The sequence below is a fragment of the Tupaia chinensis genome, unplaced genomic scaffold (genome assembly GCF_000334495.1).
Source record: "Tupaia chinensis unplaced genomic scaffold, TupChi_1.0 Scaffold000652_1, whole genome shotgun sequence".
NCBI lineage: Eukaryota > Metazoa > Chordata > Mammalia > Scandentia > Tupaiidae > Tupaia > Tupaia belangeri.
This window is the reverse complement of record NW_006160173.1, coordinates 1,883,601-1,902,279: the sequence shown is the minus strand read 5'-3', so window position 1 is coordinate 1,902,279 and position 18,679 is coordinate 1,883,601. Positions and strand designations below refer to the sequence as shown.

General features: G+C 37.3%; 1 protein-coding gene and 1 pseudogene across 2 annotated transcripts in view; both read right to left on the bottom strand.

Moving 5' to 3' along the window:
• Positions 1 to 18,679, bottom strand: part of CADM2 (cell adhesion molecule 2) — a 1,200,723-nt gene that overhangs the window by 711,110 nt on the left and 470,934 nt on the right. The window lies entirely within an intron of this gene.
• LOC102468802 (U6 snRNA-associated Sm-like protein LSm5 pseudogene) overlaps positions 8,139 to 18,679 on the bottom strand; it is a 39,115-nt pseudogene continuing 28,574 nt past the window's right edge.

Genomic DNA, 18,679 nt, shown 5'->3' with positions numbered 1-18,679 from the left:
CACCCCCAGAGGGGAATGGCCATGCAGCAATCCCTTCTTTTCCATTCTCCTCTCCAGATTTTGGGCACACATTCACATGGTGAATTTCAGTCACTGGGTCTGGGACTCAGACCATGGGTAGGCCATTAGGAAATTCATGGTGTCCTTAACCACCATGCCACCTGCTGGCCCCATAACAGGCCCCATAACACCTTTTTTTTTTTTTTTTTTTTTTTTTTTTGAGAGTTTTTTGCTATAGGGAGCATGTGCTTGCCACACAGGGAGAGACAGAGAGACAAAAAGCGAGAAATCACACCCCAAGGGTGATGGCCACACCACAATCCCTTCTCCTCCATTCTCCTCTCCAGATCTTGGGCGTGCACACAAACATGCCTGGTGTGAGTTTTTTATTTATTTTTTTATTTTTTATTTTTTTTTTTGAGAGGTTTTCGCTATAGGGCTCGTGTGCTCGTCAGACAGACAAAGAGAGACATAGAGACAGAAAGCGAGAAATCACCCCCCCCCAGAAGGGATGGTCACGCTGCAATCCCTTCTCCTCCTTTTTCTTCTTGGGATTTTGGGCACACACACACACGTGCCTGGCGTGATTTTTAAGCCACCGGCTCCGGACACAAACCGCGGTCAACTACGTGGGAGTCCAGCGACATAGCCATTATGCTAACTGCTGGTCCCAACATGTACTCTTGATCTTTTCGTTTGGTTGGCTGTTTTTAAGAGGTGTTTGCTAGAAGGCACATGCACTAGCCAGAGAGAGACAGAGACAGTAAGAGGGAAAGTGAGAACTCACCTCCCAGAGTGGGAGATGTTGGCCATGTTAGAATCCCTCTCCTTCATTCTCCTCCCAGGTTCTTGGGCACACTCAGACTCACGCCTGGAGTGATTTTCAAGCCACTGGTTCTGGGATTTTAACCATGTTGACCATATGGAAGTCCACTGATGCAATCATTAAGCTGTCTGCTATTTTCTATTCTTGATTTTAATATTGAGTCATCAGGGGACCAGCAGATGGTGTAATGATTAAGTTGCTGGACTTCCATGTAGTCAACTGCAGTGTGAGTCCTGAACTGGCAGCTTAAAACTCAAACCAGGCACGTGTGTGTGTGTGTGTGTGTGTGTGTGTGTGTGTGCCGAAAAACCCAAGAAGAGAATAGAGGAGAAGGAATTGTAGCATGGCCATCCTCCTTGGGGTGGGGGGGGCGGTGGTTCCCTCACTTTCTGTCTGTCTCTGTCTCTCCGACAAATGTACATGCACTGTAGCAAAAATCTCTCTCTAAATACAAAAAACATATTGGATCATTGGGAAATTCATGACATACTTTTCTGCGCAAGAATAGGTCATGACTTTTCTGATGATCCAGTATTTTCTTCTGCAATATAGTTGCATTCTATATGTCTGATATGTGTACTATTTAAATAAAGAAGTCTTATCTAAACTACTCGACTGTTTTGTCACTCCAAAATGTCTTTGTCAAAACCATTTCCATCTACTTCTATTTCAGCAGCAACAAACTTTGTAAGAGCTGAAATTTAGTTAAGACTCTATTCAGAGTAAGCAAATAAGCTTTGTGCCTGATAGCAAATTTTGCATTATTTATAAAGATTATAATACTATCATTTTGGGATTATATTAAGAGCAAACCATCACATGCACTGCTTTATGCAGATGTCCCTAAATTTATCTGTATGTTTACCTTTTAGAAATATTTAACTCAAGCAATTGGACAGCAATATGCACTTTAATGCAGGTTAAACTTTACTTAAGATTGCTTTGAAGTTTGACTTTTTTCCTCCTCCAATTTAGAGTTTGAGGCAACCAAGTAAATATTCAACAAAAATAGTTAATTCTCATAATCCCCAGACATGTTTTCTGGCATATACTAGGAAAATGTTCTTCCTCCTGCTCTCCTTTACTGTTTCTCAGGATCTGAATTTATGAAAAACAGCCTCAGACATCTTTTCATTATTAACTGTTTCTCATGAGCAAGTTAAAATGTATACAACTACAAATAATTATTAAAATATCTGCTAGGTGTAATGAGCAATGACAGGATGGAGGAGACACAAAACAGGTTTTTGGTAGTCAATCTGTACATTCTTTTTATATAAATGAATCCTGGTCTTACAGGAGCATATTGGAGGTTTGGTATATCAATGTATTGATTGTATATAGAGAAAAAGGATCTATGCTAGAGGGAGGGGGTGCAAAGGGTAGAATGGTTGGCTGATAGCATGTACAATTTCCAAGATAAATTGCTGAATGTTTCCAAATTCTAAAATCTCAAGGCAAACTCAAACTGACAAGATAAATTAAAATATTGAAATCTAGCACAAGTAGAGGTATAATCTATATTTTTTTGAGAAAATTTTTGCTATGGGGCATATGTGCTCACCAGAGAGATAGAAACTGAAAGTGAGAAATCACCCCCTTAGGTGGCATGGCCACACTGCAATCCCTTCTCTTCCATTCTCCTCTTGTGATTTTGGGTACTCACACATGTGTGCCCAGAGTGGAGTTAAACCACCAGGTCAGGGTCTCAAACCTCAGTCAACTACTTGGGAGTTCAGTAATGTAGCAGTTATGTCATCTCCAGGTCCTGAGTCTATATTTTTTAATTTGGGTTGCTTGTATTGACATTTTACATGTACACCCCATATATTCACATACATAATACATTTTATACATAAATCGATGTATTATATAGAAGCTATAAATCTATTTGTTGATTTCCTCTCTCATGTAAAATGATATGCCTTTTTTTTTTAATTTGACATAGGGTGCATGCACTCATGAGAGAGACAGAGACAAAGAGAAAGAGGGACAGAAAGAAAGTATTTTTTGTGGGCGTGGTCATGCCATGATCCCTCTACCTCCATTTCTCCCACCTTCCAGGATTTAGGGCACTCCTGGTTTGTAAGTCACTGGGTTTGGGACTCAAACTATGTGGCTGGTCAGGTGGGATTCAGCCACCTTAACCACCAGGCCATGGGCTGGCCCACATTGTTTTTTTTTTTTTCTCTCTCTCTAATCTTAACTGTTACTGGCTGGTTTCTGAACATTGGATCAGTTTAATTACAGATATAATTCAGTTACCGAACATGACAGAGTACATTATCTGTTATATATATTTTTTTAATTTGTGCATTTCTGGCATGTAATATCAACACAGCCATTATCTTAGCACTCTCTAGCTAACCACAAATGGCCACTTTGGATACTGTGATAGTTAAAAACATAAGAGAAATGCTAAGTTTATTTAAAACTTCCAAAAGTTAGAAATATAAAAACCAAGATTATGTCCACATGTGAAATATATATCCATCCACAGAAATAAACTGAAATGTATGCATTTGACAGTCTAATAATTGAACTGGTTTCATTCATAAAGTGCTCTGTGAGAGTGACCCTCATGGGAAGTTTCCCGTTTCAGGTCTTGGGACCTTCCCGAGTATGCCAGACATGTGGCATGATCAGAGCTGAGGGTGAAAGACGGTGCCAGGATCAGTTCAGGAGGCTGTCTCTGTCTTTCTGATTCATAGAATGAATAAATTAATGAAAAGAGAGAGGGAGAGATCCTCACTGACTCAGGGCTCTGGGTAGGATATCACTCTGCAATATGGGAGTCATGAGAAAGCCTGCGTTCAGGCCTCAGTTTCACCGGAACCTGCTGGGCATGCCTGGGATCTGGTTTTTGGGAACAAATACCACAGCGTGCAGACCCTGTTGAAGGTACCCATCTCTCCATCAATCAATCAACCAACTCAAAAAGAAAGTCATATTCACTCAGGACTAAGTTAATTTTTTCTTGTTTATTCATCAAAGTGTTGTAAGGAGAGTATAAAATATTCTGGTATATGGCATTAATAGTGGAATGATTAAATAGAAGCAAAACTACATGAAATGCTCTTGAGAAAGACGATGTGAACCCCAACTGTGAGGACCCCACTGAAATGTCTGGTCCATGGGACTACTTATGCCATTTCAATGTTTGGCATGCAGTAAAGAACTACATATTTCATATTTAAAGAATGCAGTGGTATTTAATTTACACAGAAACAACTTAAGCAATATAAAGTCAGCATGGGGGGCATTGAGATTTAGCAGATCTCTAGTATACACAAACAAAAATATTCACTTAAATGTATTTATCTTTTCTTGAAGTTTAGTAGCTCTGAAAATCAAGCATGGAACAACTAATACATAACAAACACATGTGACAAAGTACAGCTTTATCCTAGTCCTTCAAGGATATTTACTGTGAGGCAACAATGATGCTGAAAATATGGTTCCTGGCAAATCATTAAATTATTCATTACATTTTCAAAATATGGAGCCTATATACCTATATCTATATTAACGCCAGACAAGATATCAATTTGAAAATGATTTACTAGTCTTTCAGGATAGGTGAAACAATTTCCCCCCCCAAAGTTTTTGTCCCAAGGGATTGAGATTGATTGCTTCATGAAATTCATGGTGACAAAAAGATTTACAGTTTTTGATCATAGTTCCTAGTACAGGCATCGGCATTGTAAGGTATTACTTCAAAGACTGTGCATTTTAAGATGAATTGGCCCCGAGAAGGACCTCTGGTGAGCTCCCAAGCTCAAATAGCAAAGTCACAATTTGTTCTGACATTCTGTTTCACTGTTTTGGTCAGTCCCTCTAGTTCATACGCTTAATAACAAGTTGATGGATTTTTTTTATATTAGGTGCTTCAGGATTTTATTGAGAAAAATATTCTTTTGTGACCTACAAAAAATAAAATATGAAGAACTATTCCTTCTACAGAATAGAAAACAAAGTAAAAATCTAAACCAGGACAAAAATCTATAAAGGAGGTGACAATAAATAATAGATGAATAAACGTATTGAGTTTGGTGTCCTTTCAAATACTAGTGTACTGATATGAAAGCAGCATAAATATAAGTAGGAAATGAATTCTTATCTGTTTTTAAAAAATCTACCCACTGTTATGGTGATAAAATGCTATCATTTTAATAAGGGCCAAAAGAATGTTGTTTTAGTCCATATAGTTTCTTTGTTGTTCTAATGTATTTTTCAAATGTCAATGAGAGTTTAAGTATAACTGAATCTCTTATATAAGTAAAAATATAATATTTGCTCTCTAGGGCTGGTCCCATAGTGCAGTGCTTAAGTGTTGTACGTAGAGAGCCAGACCTCATACAACTGACCAAGGTTCAAATCTCAGCCCCAGCAACTTGTAGAACATCCTAGACACTGTGTGTGTATACCCCAAATCCTGATGCAATGAAGAAATAGAGAAAAGAGTATTTGAGACTGTACCCTACTAGGAGGTGGAAGCTGCTCTCTCTGGTGAGTGACACACTTTCCGGCAATTATTATTATATTTTTAATCCTATATGATTCTAGAAAGGACCATGAAATGGCAACGCTGTTTGTATAATAATTATATTAAATAAAGCTATCCTTTCAAAATACTACCTTAGGTATTATACTACTATCAAACTTCAATAACAGCAATTAGAGCATCAATTAAATAACAATAGTTCAATGAAAATGGTAAGCGCAGTTTACTTTTAAAGAGACAAAATACAGGTAAGTATCTAGCTATGCTGCGAATGTACACAGATGAGTCGGCTGCTGTGAACACTCAGTCAAACCTTCATGTGACTCCTGAACCCTGAGCTCTTACAGCTTAATCCTCTCTCCTCTTTTTTGTGGAAACCTGGTGGTCAAAGGGATCTCTCTGCTCCGTAGCCTCCCACTCTCTTTTGTGTTTGGTCAACGCAGGCAATCCTCAGTACAGGAGAGGACTGAAAGTTCTCCCTAAATTTATTAACTGAGAGCCCTGGTTTTCAAGCATCAGAACTCAGAAGTCAGTTGGAACTGGCAAGTTCTTAAAATCCCATGGATTTTGTGCAAACTCAGAGCATTTCTGTTCAATCTAAGAGTTCCTGAATGGTGGTGACAGTTCCTTTTCTCATGACCCCTGCCATTTTTAGCTCATTCCCACCATGAAGTCATCTACAGAACTTTGCCTCTGCAGAGAGTAGCAACCCCTGGCTAACTTTGTCACCTTTGCTCATCTCACTCATTTACTATCTCTGAGGAAGACAGGCTCAGAAGACTCCTTGTCTATCCCCTGAAACTTTGCCATGAATGACCCAATCCCAGTGCCTTTACCAGAGGGAGAGATAAGAGATCCATTAGCTGAAACCAGCTCATGAATTCTGAAGGAGACCAGGGTTCAGGCTGCAGGTGCTCCTTAGATGTGGTAAATAAAAGTTCTGGCCAGGCTTAGTGGTGAGGGAAGGAGGTGACCAACAATTATCACTGGTAACTGAAGTGCTCATTGTTTTTCGTTTCTTCTTATTGTTTAAAATGCATTTTTAAAATTTCAAATGGAAGTCATGATTAAAGGTTCATAAACCGTTTCTGAAAGTAAAAAATTCAGACACAAGGGAAGTAAGCGATAGAAGGCTGGTGAGTATTTTGGTGAGAACTCTTTGTTCTCTGATGACAATACAAGTCAAAACAGGGAGTTCAGGTAAGGATATCTGCGTAGGGAGTGCATGCGTGCGCGTGCACACACACACACACACGCACACACACATGGTCCTGAAGTAGTCAGGCCCACCCTGGAAGGTGTGCTCAAAATAAAAATCAGCAATTTGCTCCCAGGAATCCTTCTGTCTCTGCGTCTTTCTAGGTCAGTCACAGATCTCTGGGTTGTGGATAGGATTCACCCACTTTAAATGCCTCCTCTGGAAAAAACAGGAGGCATAGTCCAGGCTTTGAAAATAGAATTGTGTGTGTTGGTTTTAATTATAGTAAAATATGTATATGACATAAAATATATAATTTTAGCCATTTCTAAGTGCACAGTTCAATGGAATTAAGTACTTCCACACTGCATGCAGCTATCACCACCATCCATTTCCAGGACTTTTTTATCATCCCAAATAAACACTCTGTATCCATTAAACAACAACGGCCCATTTTCCCACCCTCAGTCCCTGGTAGCCTCTAATCTACCTTGTCTCTCTGAATTTACTTATTCTACATACTTCGCATAAGTGAATCATATAATATTTGTCAATTCGTGTCTGGCTTATTCTACGTAGTACGATGTTTTTTGTGTTAATCTGTGTTGTACATTATGTAGCATATTAAAGCTGAATATTATTCTGCTGTATGCATACACCATAATTGGTTTGTTCGTTCATGTACTGATGGGCATTTGGGTAATTTCTAACTGTTGACTACTATAAATAACTGCTCCAATGAACCTTAGTGTACAAGTATGTTTGACTACCTGCTTTCAATTCGTTTGGGTGTATACCTAGAAGCACAGTTGCTGGATTATTTAATAATTCTATGTCAGACTTTTTAATTTTTTTCTTTTACTATAAGGCTTATGCACTCACTGGGGTTGGGGAGGCAGAGAGCGTAAGAAATCACATCTGGGGGGGATATCTACAACACAAGCCCTTCTTTCTCCTCCATTCTCTTCTCAGGATTTTGGTCACATATGCATATGTGCCTGGCGTGTTTTTGGGCTTCTGGTTCTGGTACTCAAACCATGGAGTTGGCATGAGGGATCTAGAACCATAATCTTCATGTCACCTTGCCTGTCTTTCATTCTTTTGGTAGTAGCTTTTGATTCACAAACATTTTTAATATTGATGATGTATAATTTATCTATGTTGTTCTCATTGTTATTACCTTTTGATGTACTATACAAGAAATTATTCTAATCTTATGTTATAAAGCTTCCCCCTGTGTCATGTTCTAAGAGTTTTAAAGCTTTAGCTCTTACTTTTAGGTCGTTGATCAATTTAGAATCAATTTTTGTAGATGGTGCAAGATAAGGAACCAACCACATTCTTTTGCATGTGGTAATTCTTTTCCTATAACACCGTTGTTGAAAGACTGTCCTTTTCACATTGCCTTCTTTCGTTTTTTTTTTGAGTTAACAAATAACATCTTTATTTTAGCCTTCAAAAAACAAACTTTTCTTCTTTTTCCAAAATAATCATGATTAACTTACAAAAATGGGTATACAACTTCGAAGCATTTCCCATTAATGGGAAACAGCTTTACAGGACCTAACATTAAAAGGTTTAAAAAATTTTTTTCTATTTTGTTGTCACTGTAAGGCAAAATAGAATCTAGCATAAGTCTAGGATATCCATTCATACTTCAGGTCCTTCTCCTCCAGGAACCAGCATTGTTATATTGTTTCCATTTAGCAGAATCTGATTTAATTCAGTAATCCTTCTTCCTTCTGGTGTGATTTCAAATTCAGGAACATCTTTCAGTACCATATTGACAAAGTCATCAAATCCTAGAAGTGTACCAACAATTTCCTTATCACTTTTCATCACAATGTGAATTCTGGATCCTATACATTTGTTAACAAGTTCTAGTGGCAGCAGCTGTGATGGGTTGGTGGTAGCATTAGCCTTATTATCCTAAACACTAAACATCAAAAGACATTTGTTAAGTCCTGAAAAATAATGAATAACATTAATGTTACCTTATCCGTATTTATATATTAGCATGAAATTTCTGAAGATACATACTTTTCACAAAATTTAGACATTGCAGTTCTACGACAACTTAAATTATCAATGTAAAGTAAAAATATATCCACTGAAGTAATTTATTTATCAATAAAATAACAGCTATTCTTGGTCCTATTACAAAGTGGACACTGGGAACCAGCAGTTAGCGTAATGGCTATGTCGCTGGACTCCCACGTAGTTGACTGCTGTTCGCGTCCCGGACCCAGTGGCTTTAAAACTCACGCCGGGCTCGTGTGCGTGCGTGCCCAAGATCCCAAGAGGAGAATGGAGGAGAAGGGATTGCGGAGTGACCATCCCCCATGGGGGGTGATTTCTTGCTTTCTGTCTCTATGTCTCTCTCTGTCTGGTGAGCGCACGCGTCCTATAGCAAAAACCTCTCCAAAAAAAAATAAAAGAAAGTGGACACTATGTTATAAAGTAGCTGATCACTTTATCAAAGGAAAGATGATTGTAATGTTTCTCATTCTTCTACAGTAAGTGATAAGACATAAAGGGCTTTATAGATTAAGTTATAACAGATACAAGTTCCCAGTAAAAATCTTTGGAAGACAAGCAGCTACCATGATAATTTTACTTTTTCACAAATCTTTTTTTTTTTTTCCCAGAGATTTTTGCTATGGTGTGCATAGGCTTGCAAGAGAGAGAAAAGAGACAGAGAGAGAGACAGAAAGTGAGAAATCACCCCCCCCCAGGGTTATTGTCACACCCCAATCCCTTCTCCTACATTCTCCTCTTGGGATAGGGGCACACGCACACATGTGCTTGGCAGGATTTTCAAGAGTTTAAATGATGCAAATGATGTATTTCCTATTATGTCTTGAAAATGTTAGCTTCAATGGGATTTTTCTAGCCAATACATGTAATGATCTCATTATCAAACTGTTTATACCTAATGACTTCTCTGTCCCGAATTTTTGTTTTTCTGAAAAAAAAAAAAAAAAGAAAAAAAAGTTTCCAGGATGACTTACAATTTCATGTGAGAGAAAATTTCAATAAGTTTCCAGGATGACTTACAATTTCATGTGAAACAAAATTTCAGTCTCGACATAGCCATTACGCTAACTGCTAATTCCCAAAACTGATCAGTTTTAAACTAAACATGTTGTGTTAGATTTAGTTCTTGAACACAAAAATGTCATGAATTTTTCACCTTACTAGGTGTTCCTTTTAATCTGGGTATTTCTGTTTCCCAGTAATAAGATGATATTAAAAAGGTAATCACAGAGGCCAGAAGATGGTGTAGTGGTTACGTCACTGGACTCCTGAACGGCCTACCGCAGTTTGATTTCCAGACCCTGTGACTTGAAACTCATGGCGGGTGCGTGTGCATGCGTGCCCAAGATCCAGAAAGAATAATGGAGGAGGGCTTGTGACATGGCCATCGCCTCTGGGAGGTGATTTCTCACTTTCCCTCTTTCTGTGTTTCTTTCTCTCCTGCAAGTGCACATACCCTTAGGCAAAGAAAAGGTAATTACACACTTTTTTTTTATTTCCTAAACTTTCAAAAGTATCGTATGTTGAATGTTTTTATCTCTTAAGAAAAAAATAGCTATGGAAAAGTAGTTTAATGATGATCAGTAAATGTCAACTTATAGCTAGAGACTGTATTTTTGTCTTTGCATGAAAGTTGTGTGTTTATAATTCTGCATTGTAGATGCACTGAGAATCTCTAGAACAGAAATAAGGTGAAAAGATAAAAGAATTGAACAATATTGATACCCTACAAACTCTTTTCTCAAAACTCCCAGTCTTCCTCTGACACAGTAAATGGCTTATAAATAATAGTCTGATACATATATAAATCATGATAAATGATGTCCAAGGGAGAGAATACAAAAATGTAGACTAGCTATAAAATAAGCCATAGTTATATAAACAGTCTAATTAACTTTATGCAGATTATTTAACTTTGAGTGTCAGGACTAAAAGGGAAAAAAAAAAGCATAGTTCTAGCTAGATTTAAAAACAAGTTATTCCCTTTATCATTGAAAATAGATCATTTAAATGTCAAACTAAATAAAATGACATTATGCCATTCTAAGGTTATTTTTAACGCTACTCCAACAATCCACAGCTTTTGGGGGGAATCTTACCTGCAAAATGTAAGTTATAATATAATGCTTTATTCTGTAGAAGTGAAAGAGCATCTCATAATTTAGTGGTTTAGAATTGTTCACATTATTTTGAATATTCATTTATTATGGTAATATCAATGTCAAAGGAAAACTCAGACAATGAGGTGCAGCCTCTGGTACGTCTAGTCTCTGGAAAAGTCTAAACAAAGATCATGCAAATTGTTTTAAAAATTACTTCTAAACTAATGTATTTTAGTTACACTTACACGAAACAATTTCTACTATCTATCTTAAGAGTAACTGTTTTAATATTAATGGAAAATACAAGGAGTCTAGTGATCTATTTATAATAATATTTACATACGTTAAAACAATAAAATGTTATTGTAATAAGGAAGGGCAAATATATCATTTAAAAAATAGCAAAAAGGAAAGTTAGATAACTGAAGGAGTTACAATTTATCTTGAAATTTTTAAAATGAATATTGGAGAACTCCATTAACAGAAACACTTGAACAGTAAGTTTAGTATTTTCTTTTCTGTGTCAATTAGTCTCTTTCTAGTCTGTTGGCTCTTCTATGTCTTTCCGTAGACGTTCCTTAGATTTTTCTCCCTAGACTGTATACAACTTCTGGCATGCCTGATCTTATAACTTTATGATAATTGAAGGCCTTTTTAAATTGAGTCCTTCTTCTCAGAGCTTCAGCAATCATTTCTGCATAGATGCCTATCAAGTATTTACCGTTAACATTCACCTGTGTCCTATGATTCAGAAAAACCTCTCCTACCATTAATAAGTGCTTTGGGAATTTCTAATTGTGCGTACTACCATATCTCGAAATTAATATGTCTTGGAACCAACAGGTGCCATAGTGGTTAAAGTGTTAGAATCCCACGTGGAAGACTGTGGTTCAAGTCCTGGACCTGCTGCCAGGTGTGTGTGCATGTGTACCCAAATTCCTGAGAGGAGAAGGAAGGAAAAGGGATTGTGGCATGGCCATCCCTCCTGGGGGGTGATTTCTCACTTTCTGTCTCTCTGTTTCTCTCTGTCTCTCCTGTAAGAGCACACATCCTATAGCAAAAATATCTCTGAAAAAGAATTTTAATATATCTAAGTCAGAATCATCATCTTTCTTCCTAAACTCCTTTTCCTTTGGGCCTCAATATATCTGCCAAATTAACCATCAGGTTCAAAACACCCAAACTTGGAATACAAGAGTGGCTTTTTAACCCATCCACTTCCTTATCTCATACATCTAGTATATAATAACTAGTATAACAAAACACTGATTTTTGTTAATTCTTTGTGTTTTTTACTGTCCTTTTATATTCTATCCTACCATTACCACCTTCATCTAGAATTGTCTCATCTGTTTCACTTTTGCCTCCAGTTTCCTCTACTTCAACTCATCTTGCACATTACATCCTTATATTGTTCCTAAAACTCAGCCTTGCCGGTTGAGCAATACCTAATCTGTTTCCAATGTGTCTAATGAAGTATGGCATTATTGCACAGACAGTTCATAGTGAGCTGTAAGAATGAGCTAAAATTAAAAATTATGATAGTAAATAAGGACAGATACGAAGATCTACATATGAATGAGAAAAACATCAACTACACAACTACAGGTGAAGAGAAGGGGATTCAACAGCAATTCACACTCTACTTTCTCTTTTTAAAGCATTATACGATTTTAACTGAATCCGAGTTCATTGTGTCATTGCAAAATGAAGATACCCATAGCGAAAGTTAGTAAAATTCATGTGTCCAGAAAAGAAACTTCACTTTATTCTGCACTGGTCAGAATTTATCTGAAGGATTGTTTTAATTTGGGGGGACTGCTTTTAAAATCTAATTACAGAGTCAGTCAATGGCATGGTAGTTAAGGTGTCTGGATCCCACATGGCAGACTACCCAGATGGAGTCTCATACCTGGTGGGTATGTGGGCACAAGTGTCCAAAATCCCTAGAGAAGACTGGAGGAGAATGGATTGAGGCATGGCTATTCCCCCAAGGAGTGACTTCTCACTTTCCCCTTTTCTATCTGCCATTCTCTTATAAGCATATATGCATTATAATAGGTTTTAAAAAGAAAATGAAAAAAAATTATAAATGGTAATCCTTCAATGGAAGTGTTGCTAGAATTAGGATTGTCTATGGGATGCCTAAAAGAAAAAAAACTTAAAGGACTCATTGTAACTCTATTGAATATTTAAAAGTTGTCATGTAAGGGATCAGCTGATGGCATATGGTTACATCATCAATGGACTCCCATATAGTCTACTGTGGTTCAAGTCCCAGACCCATTGGCTTCAAACTCAAATCAGGCACATGTGCGCGCATGCCCAAAATCCTGAGGAAAGAATGGAAGAGAAGGGATTGTGGCGTGACCATCCCCCCTGGGGGGTGATTTCTCACTTTCTGTCTCTCTCTCTCTCTGTCTCTCCAGTGAGTGCATACATCCTATAGCAAAAATTCCTCTCTCTCGCAAAAAAAAAAGTCCTGTAGAGATACCAGCAGTTAACGTAATGGCTATGTTGTTGGACTCCCACATAGTCAACTGCAGTTCGAGTCCCGGACCTGGTGGCTTAAACTCGCGCCGGGCGCATGTGCGTGCGTACCCAAGATCCCAAGAGGAGAATGGAGGAGAAGGGATTGCGGCGTGGCCATCCCCCCTGGGGGGTGATTTCTCACTTCCTGTCTCTCTGTCTCTGTCTGTCCAGCGAGCGCACACACCCTATAGAAAAACCTCTCAAAAAAAAAAAAAATAGTCCTGTAGAAGCTGTAGAAGACTAATCTATTTTGTAGCTTCCAGACTATAAAGTAAGATATGGACAAATTTTTGTCTCAATACAAACTAATAATTTATAATAATTTTAACAATATGATAATTTCCACAGCTTGTGTCACGCAATTATGTGGCTGCATTGACAGAAAAATTTCAGGTCAACATCTAGGAAGAAAGTTACACCAGTTATGCCAGATGAGAGAATATCTGTGTAAGTGAAAGGATTTCTGCAATCTCTGTTCTCATACTATGAATATTGACTTTTCTCTTTATTACAATCAATCTGTGATAAATCAGGACAGAATCGGACTCCATTCAACCATGCCATTTTTTTTTGTTTATTCATAAGAAATTCCTGAGATAACAAGAGACAGAAAAGTAGAGAGAGAAACACCCCAACAGCATCTTTATACCATAATCCACCACAAGTCCCAGCAGGCTGGATCACAGACACACACATGCGCACACCTGGCACGCTCACAGATGTCCCAGGGCACAAACCCAGGACTCTTCCCATGTGAGTCTAATTGTATCAGAAATGCATCCCCACCTGGTTTTAATCACACTCATATTTTTAAAATGTAATCCCAAAGTCCTGGAATCTTTATTATTTTATTTTTGTTAAACTGTTTGGCAGAAATATTTCTGTTCCACCAACAGCTTAGTATTTTTTTTTCCCTTGACAAGTCCTAATTTTCTCTTTTCCTAATGCCATCCTTCCAATCGTGATAGGCAGTTTATAATAGCTTTTCTGTCATTTGTTGGTGTACGAACAGAAAATAGTATTTCTTTTCTTAAATTCATTGTTGAGAGAATTCTTTCATAGTGTTCGATTTGAGAGTGATCTGGCCACAATCTCTTCAACCTTTTGATCATCAGTATTGATTCAGCTAATCCAAATGACTAGGGAGAGATTATCATCTTCTCTTCCACTGCATGTCTGGGTTCTCAAAGGTGTGAGCAGCTCACATTCTCAGATGAAAAATACGTACACAGATAACTAACTGATCCGTACTTCAGGGTGTGAGATGCGTACGCTCCTCTCCTGAAACTGTCCACTTGTTTGACCCTTAGCCCAATATAATTTCAATGTCTTTATCAAAACAAAGATAATATATAGTATAAGTCTTATATGCATCTTCTAGTTTGTCTGGTTTTGACCGTTTATTTTCCTATAAGCATGCCATTTAGAAATGAGGCTCTAGCCATTGCTTTTCCTAAAATACCTTTTATCTTGCTTGTCATTTATATTATTTCTTATTTCTATATCATTTGAGTTGTCTTATTTTCAAAAGATATACTTTGTTAATTCCTGCTAAAGATTAACAACTTCTTTCACTTTAAAAATCTTCATATTTTTTTACCTCCTTTGAAACCATCTTTTACTTTTGAAAAATTTCTTTGTACTCTTTCCACAGCAAATCTTCTTTCTTCCTTTGTTTCTGTTTTTCTATTTTTGGCATTTTTAAATTTTCTTTCAACTAACATGTTTTGAGCTGCATTAGAAGCTAGAATTAGAGACAAGAGATAAAACATGTTCTCATGAAACTCTCCACCTACTGGGAAGTGGAAATAAATGACTAACAAAATCGGTTGAGTCTGAATACCTCAATGGCAGTGATAAAAGATGTCAATGAAAAGTAGCCCCTCAGTGAATACCTCAATGGCAGTGATAAAAGATGTTAATGAAAAGTAGCTCCTCAGGATCAGCAGTTAGCGTAATGGCTATGTCGCTGGACTCCGACATAGTCGACCGTGTTTCACGTCTCGGACCCGGTGGCTTAAAACTCACACCGGGCGCGTGTGCGTGCGTGCCCAAGATCCCGAGAGGAGAACAGAGGAGAAGGGATTGTGGTGTGACCATCCCCCCTGGGGGTGATTTCTCGCTTTCTGTCTCTCTGTCTCTCTCTGTTTGGTGAGCGCATGCTCCCTATAGCAAAAACCTCTCAAAAAAAAATTAATTAATTAATTAAAAAGTAGCCCCTACATCTCCTAATCCTGTTTACAACACATCTAAACTAGATCAAGCTGTTCTTAGGCAGATCTATCCACAACTTTCTGAAATACTTTCTTTTTATTCCAGATGTCATATGAGCAAACTAAGTAGCTACCCTAAATACATGGTAATGACACTGAATTTGAGCCACATAAAAATTTATCTTCACAATTTGGCTATTAAGGCAGGCATCATAGAGCTGAGAAAGGGGATTTCTTTCAATTATTTTTAAGTTGCTTGATACTGAGAATACGTTTATACTTTTTTTAAAAAGGAGGGGGCAGTAGAGCAGAGATTATTAAACTGTTTGCTACAAACTTGAATAAATTTTATATTTGTTCATTTTTCAGAGTGAAGACTGGGTTAGTTTGAGTTCTTCAAAAAGCAGACACCAAAACAGGATTAAACCTATAAGAGATTTATTGGAGGAAATGCCTGTGAAGCATAACGGGGAGAGAGCAGAAGCAGGCAGGGAGTGTCTTTGCATTAGCTGTAGCTCTGACCTTTGAGAACCAGGAGAAGGAAAAGAATTGGTCAGAAAGTCTCAGGCCACAGCGCACTTCCCAGGAAGTACTGGCCAGGCTGAGATAATGGTGGGAGAGGGGCATCAGTGAATACCAAGATGTGTGATTTTCCTCTCCAGTGTCTCGGAAAGAAGAAAGCAAACAACCAGAAAAATTCATGGCTGAAGTACAATTGATTAAGCAAATTACGGATATTGACAACAAGCTAACCAATGATTTGAAAGGTTATATCTTTCTGAAATGGAAGCAAAACTCGCTGATTCTTTCATCGGAGGAAAAATAAACTATATATTTATGTCTTTCTTAAAATTCTCAGTGTCTGGCATGATGTTCTTCCTGCATTGAATATTCGTTAGACAAATATTCTCTGGAAGAACAAATGTCAAATCTCAAACACTATTATTCATTTTTCCTTATAAGTATTTTTCATATCATCTTTTAATTTTTTCTCACAAGTATATCCCCATAGCTTAACTGTGCCGATTGGGGCTTCATGAAATCAGGATGCTGACTCATCCTTTTACTTCACAAGAATTTGTAGAATATGCATACATTTTTAGCATTTACTTGCCCTTTTATCAATGATTCTCCAGAAAAATCATTAAATAGGAAGACTAGAAATAACATGAAATACATTTACTGTCAAAGTACTTTGCAAATATCAAATGACTAGTCGGCACTGCGTACTTTGCCTTGAAATTCTGACAGCAACTCTTTGTTTTTCCATTTGAGTGCGCACACGTTACAGGGGATCTAGCATTTTTGTCATGCGTAAAGTCATAAGGAGACAAAAGGAAAATATTTTACTGGAAAAGTGCTGTTAAAAAATTAGAAAATATTTTTAGTGAGTATAAAAACCTTGCAAAAGAAAGACTTGAGTGGCACAGATAGTTTGGGTTGGTTGTTTATTTGTTTGCTTTAGGAAGGGTCCAGGCCGGCCTTGGGCTCCAGCTTATTATTCCCATGCTTCTGCCTCCTGAGTTGCCTGAAATTTTTATGTTAGCTATACAGAGATCACCTATCCTTTTTATTTTTCAAAATATTAACAGGAAATATTCCTTTACCTTCAGACATATTCAACTCTGGATATGCAACACTTGTGTGCTCACATTTCTTATGAAGATAAACAGTGATTAAATGTAAATAAAAAAGAAAAAGAAAAACAAAAGCAAGCAAAACTAAACAAAATACATAGAGTTTGTCTTCACTGAACTGAACTCTGCAACTGCATTTACATGGCCTAAATATTTGGTCTTACTGATGTCAGTCTAAGGTTAGCAACTTTTCCTTTTTCTTTTCTTTTCTTTTCTTTTTTTTTTTTTTTTAAGACAGAGCACCTTTACTACATTGCTCAGGTCATTCTGAATTTTCACTTCCCACCTCAGTCTTCTGTGTCTCCCACCTCAGTCATACATGCCTCTATGACTGGCCTATTGGTATAAAAGAATGGAATCTGGATTTCCCATGTGTTCCCAGTCTGTGAAGCCTGCTGTCTTAGTGGGCTCATCACACCTGTGCCACAGACAGACTGTTCTCATCTGGAAGATTGGAAGTTGGGTTTGAATACCAAATATAGATATAATTATATTTCTATCTATATTTTATGTCCAACTGAACATAAAATATAGAAAATAAAATATAGAAATATAATTATTATATTATAGAATATTATAAAATATTAAATACAATTATTATATGAATATATATATATATAATGAACTAGCTAACTCATAATCAAGAGCTACAAATATTACTTCCTAGATGTTCTATCATCCCAAGGTTTCAGTATCCCCTGCTACCCTTTTGTGTATAGATAATGTCTTTGGACTTCAGTTTGTATTTATTTATGTATTTATGTTTTTATTTATTTTGGACAGGGTATCACTATATCACCATCTTACTGCCTCAGCCTTCTAAGTAGCAGAACTATAGGTTTATGCCACTGCACCTGGTTTTTAGGTGGGACCAGGAATATAATCTTGACCTTCTATATGGACTCAACCTACCAAACAGTACAATCCAACTCATGTTACCATGGCTGGGCCCTGCACTACTATCTTCTGAGAAAAGAGCACGTAAATAAAATTATGGACACATGGGGCAGCAGGTGGCATGGAGGTTAAGGCTCTGGACCCCACATGGATAACTGCACTGTTTGAATCTTGGATCTGGTGGCTTGAAAATCATACCAGCATGTGGGTATGCATGCCCAATATCCTGAAAGAAGACTGGAAGAGAAGGGATAGTGGCATGGCCAAGCTCCCTGAAGGGTGATGTCTCACTTTGCCTCTCTTTCTCTCTGTCTCTCTCTGGCAAGTGCATGAGCCAAAAATAAATAAATAAATAAATAAATAAATATGGCCATAAAATTGATCTTTTAGAATTATTTTTGAATAATCGTTCAATCAATTCAATGTGGCACCAGAGCAATGTACCTAATGTATTATGCCTGGAAGAAGGTATCACAAAACTTTAGTTGAAAACTGAAGAACCAAAATGCAGACTTTATTTTAAATATCAGCTAATGAAATACCTCAGTATCCTGGGACAATTATCAACTCTCGTGCCCAATAGAGAGGATATCAGAACTTTTATTAGTTCTGTTCCTGCTGTAGCTCTAGGTTACATTCTTTCATTAAAATATATCTTGCTTTTTAGAAGGCAACTTTCCATAAAATCTTTTCTAACGCTTATTACATAGCATGGTGTGCACAGGCAAAAAAA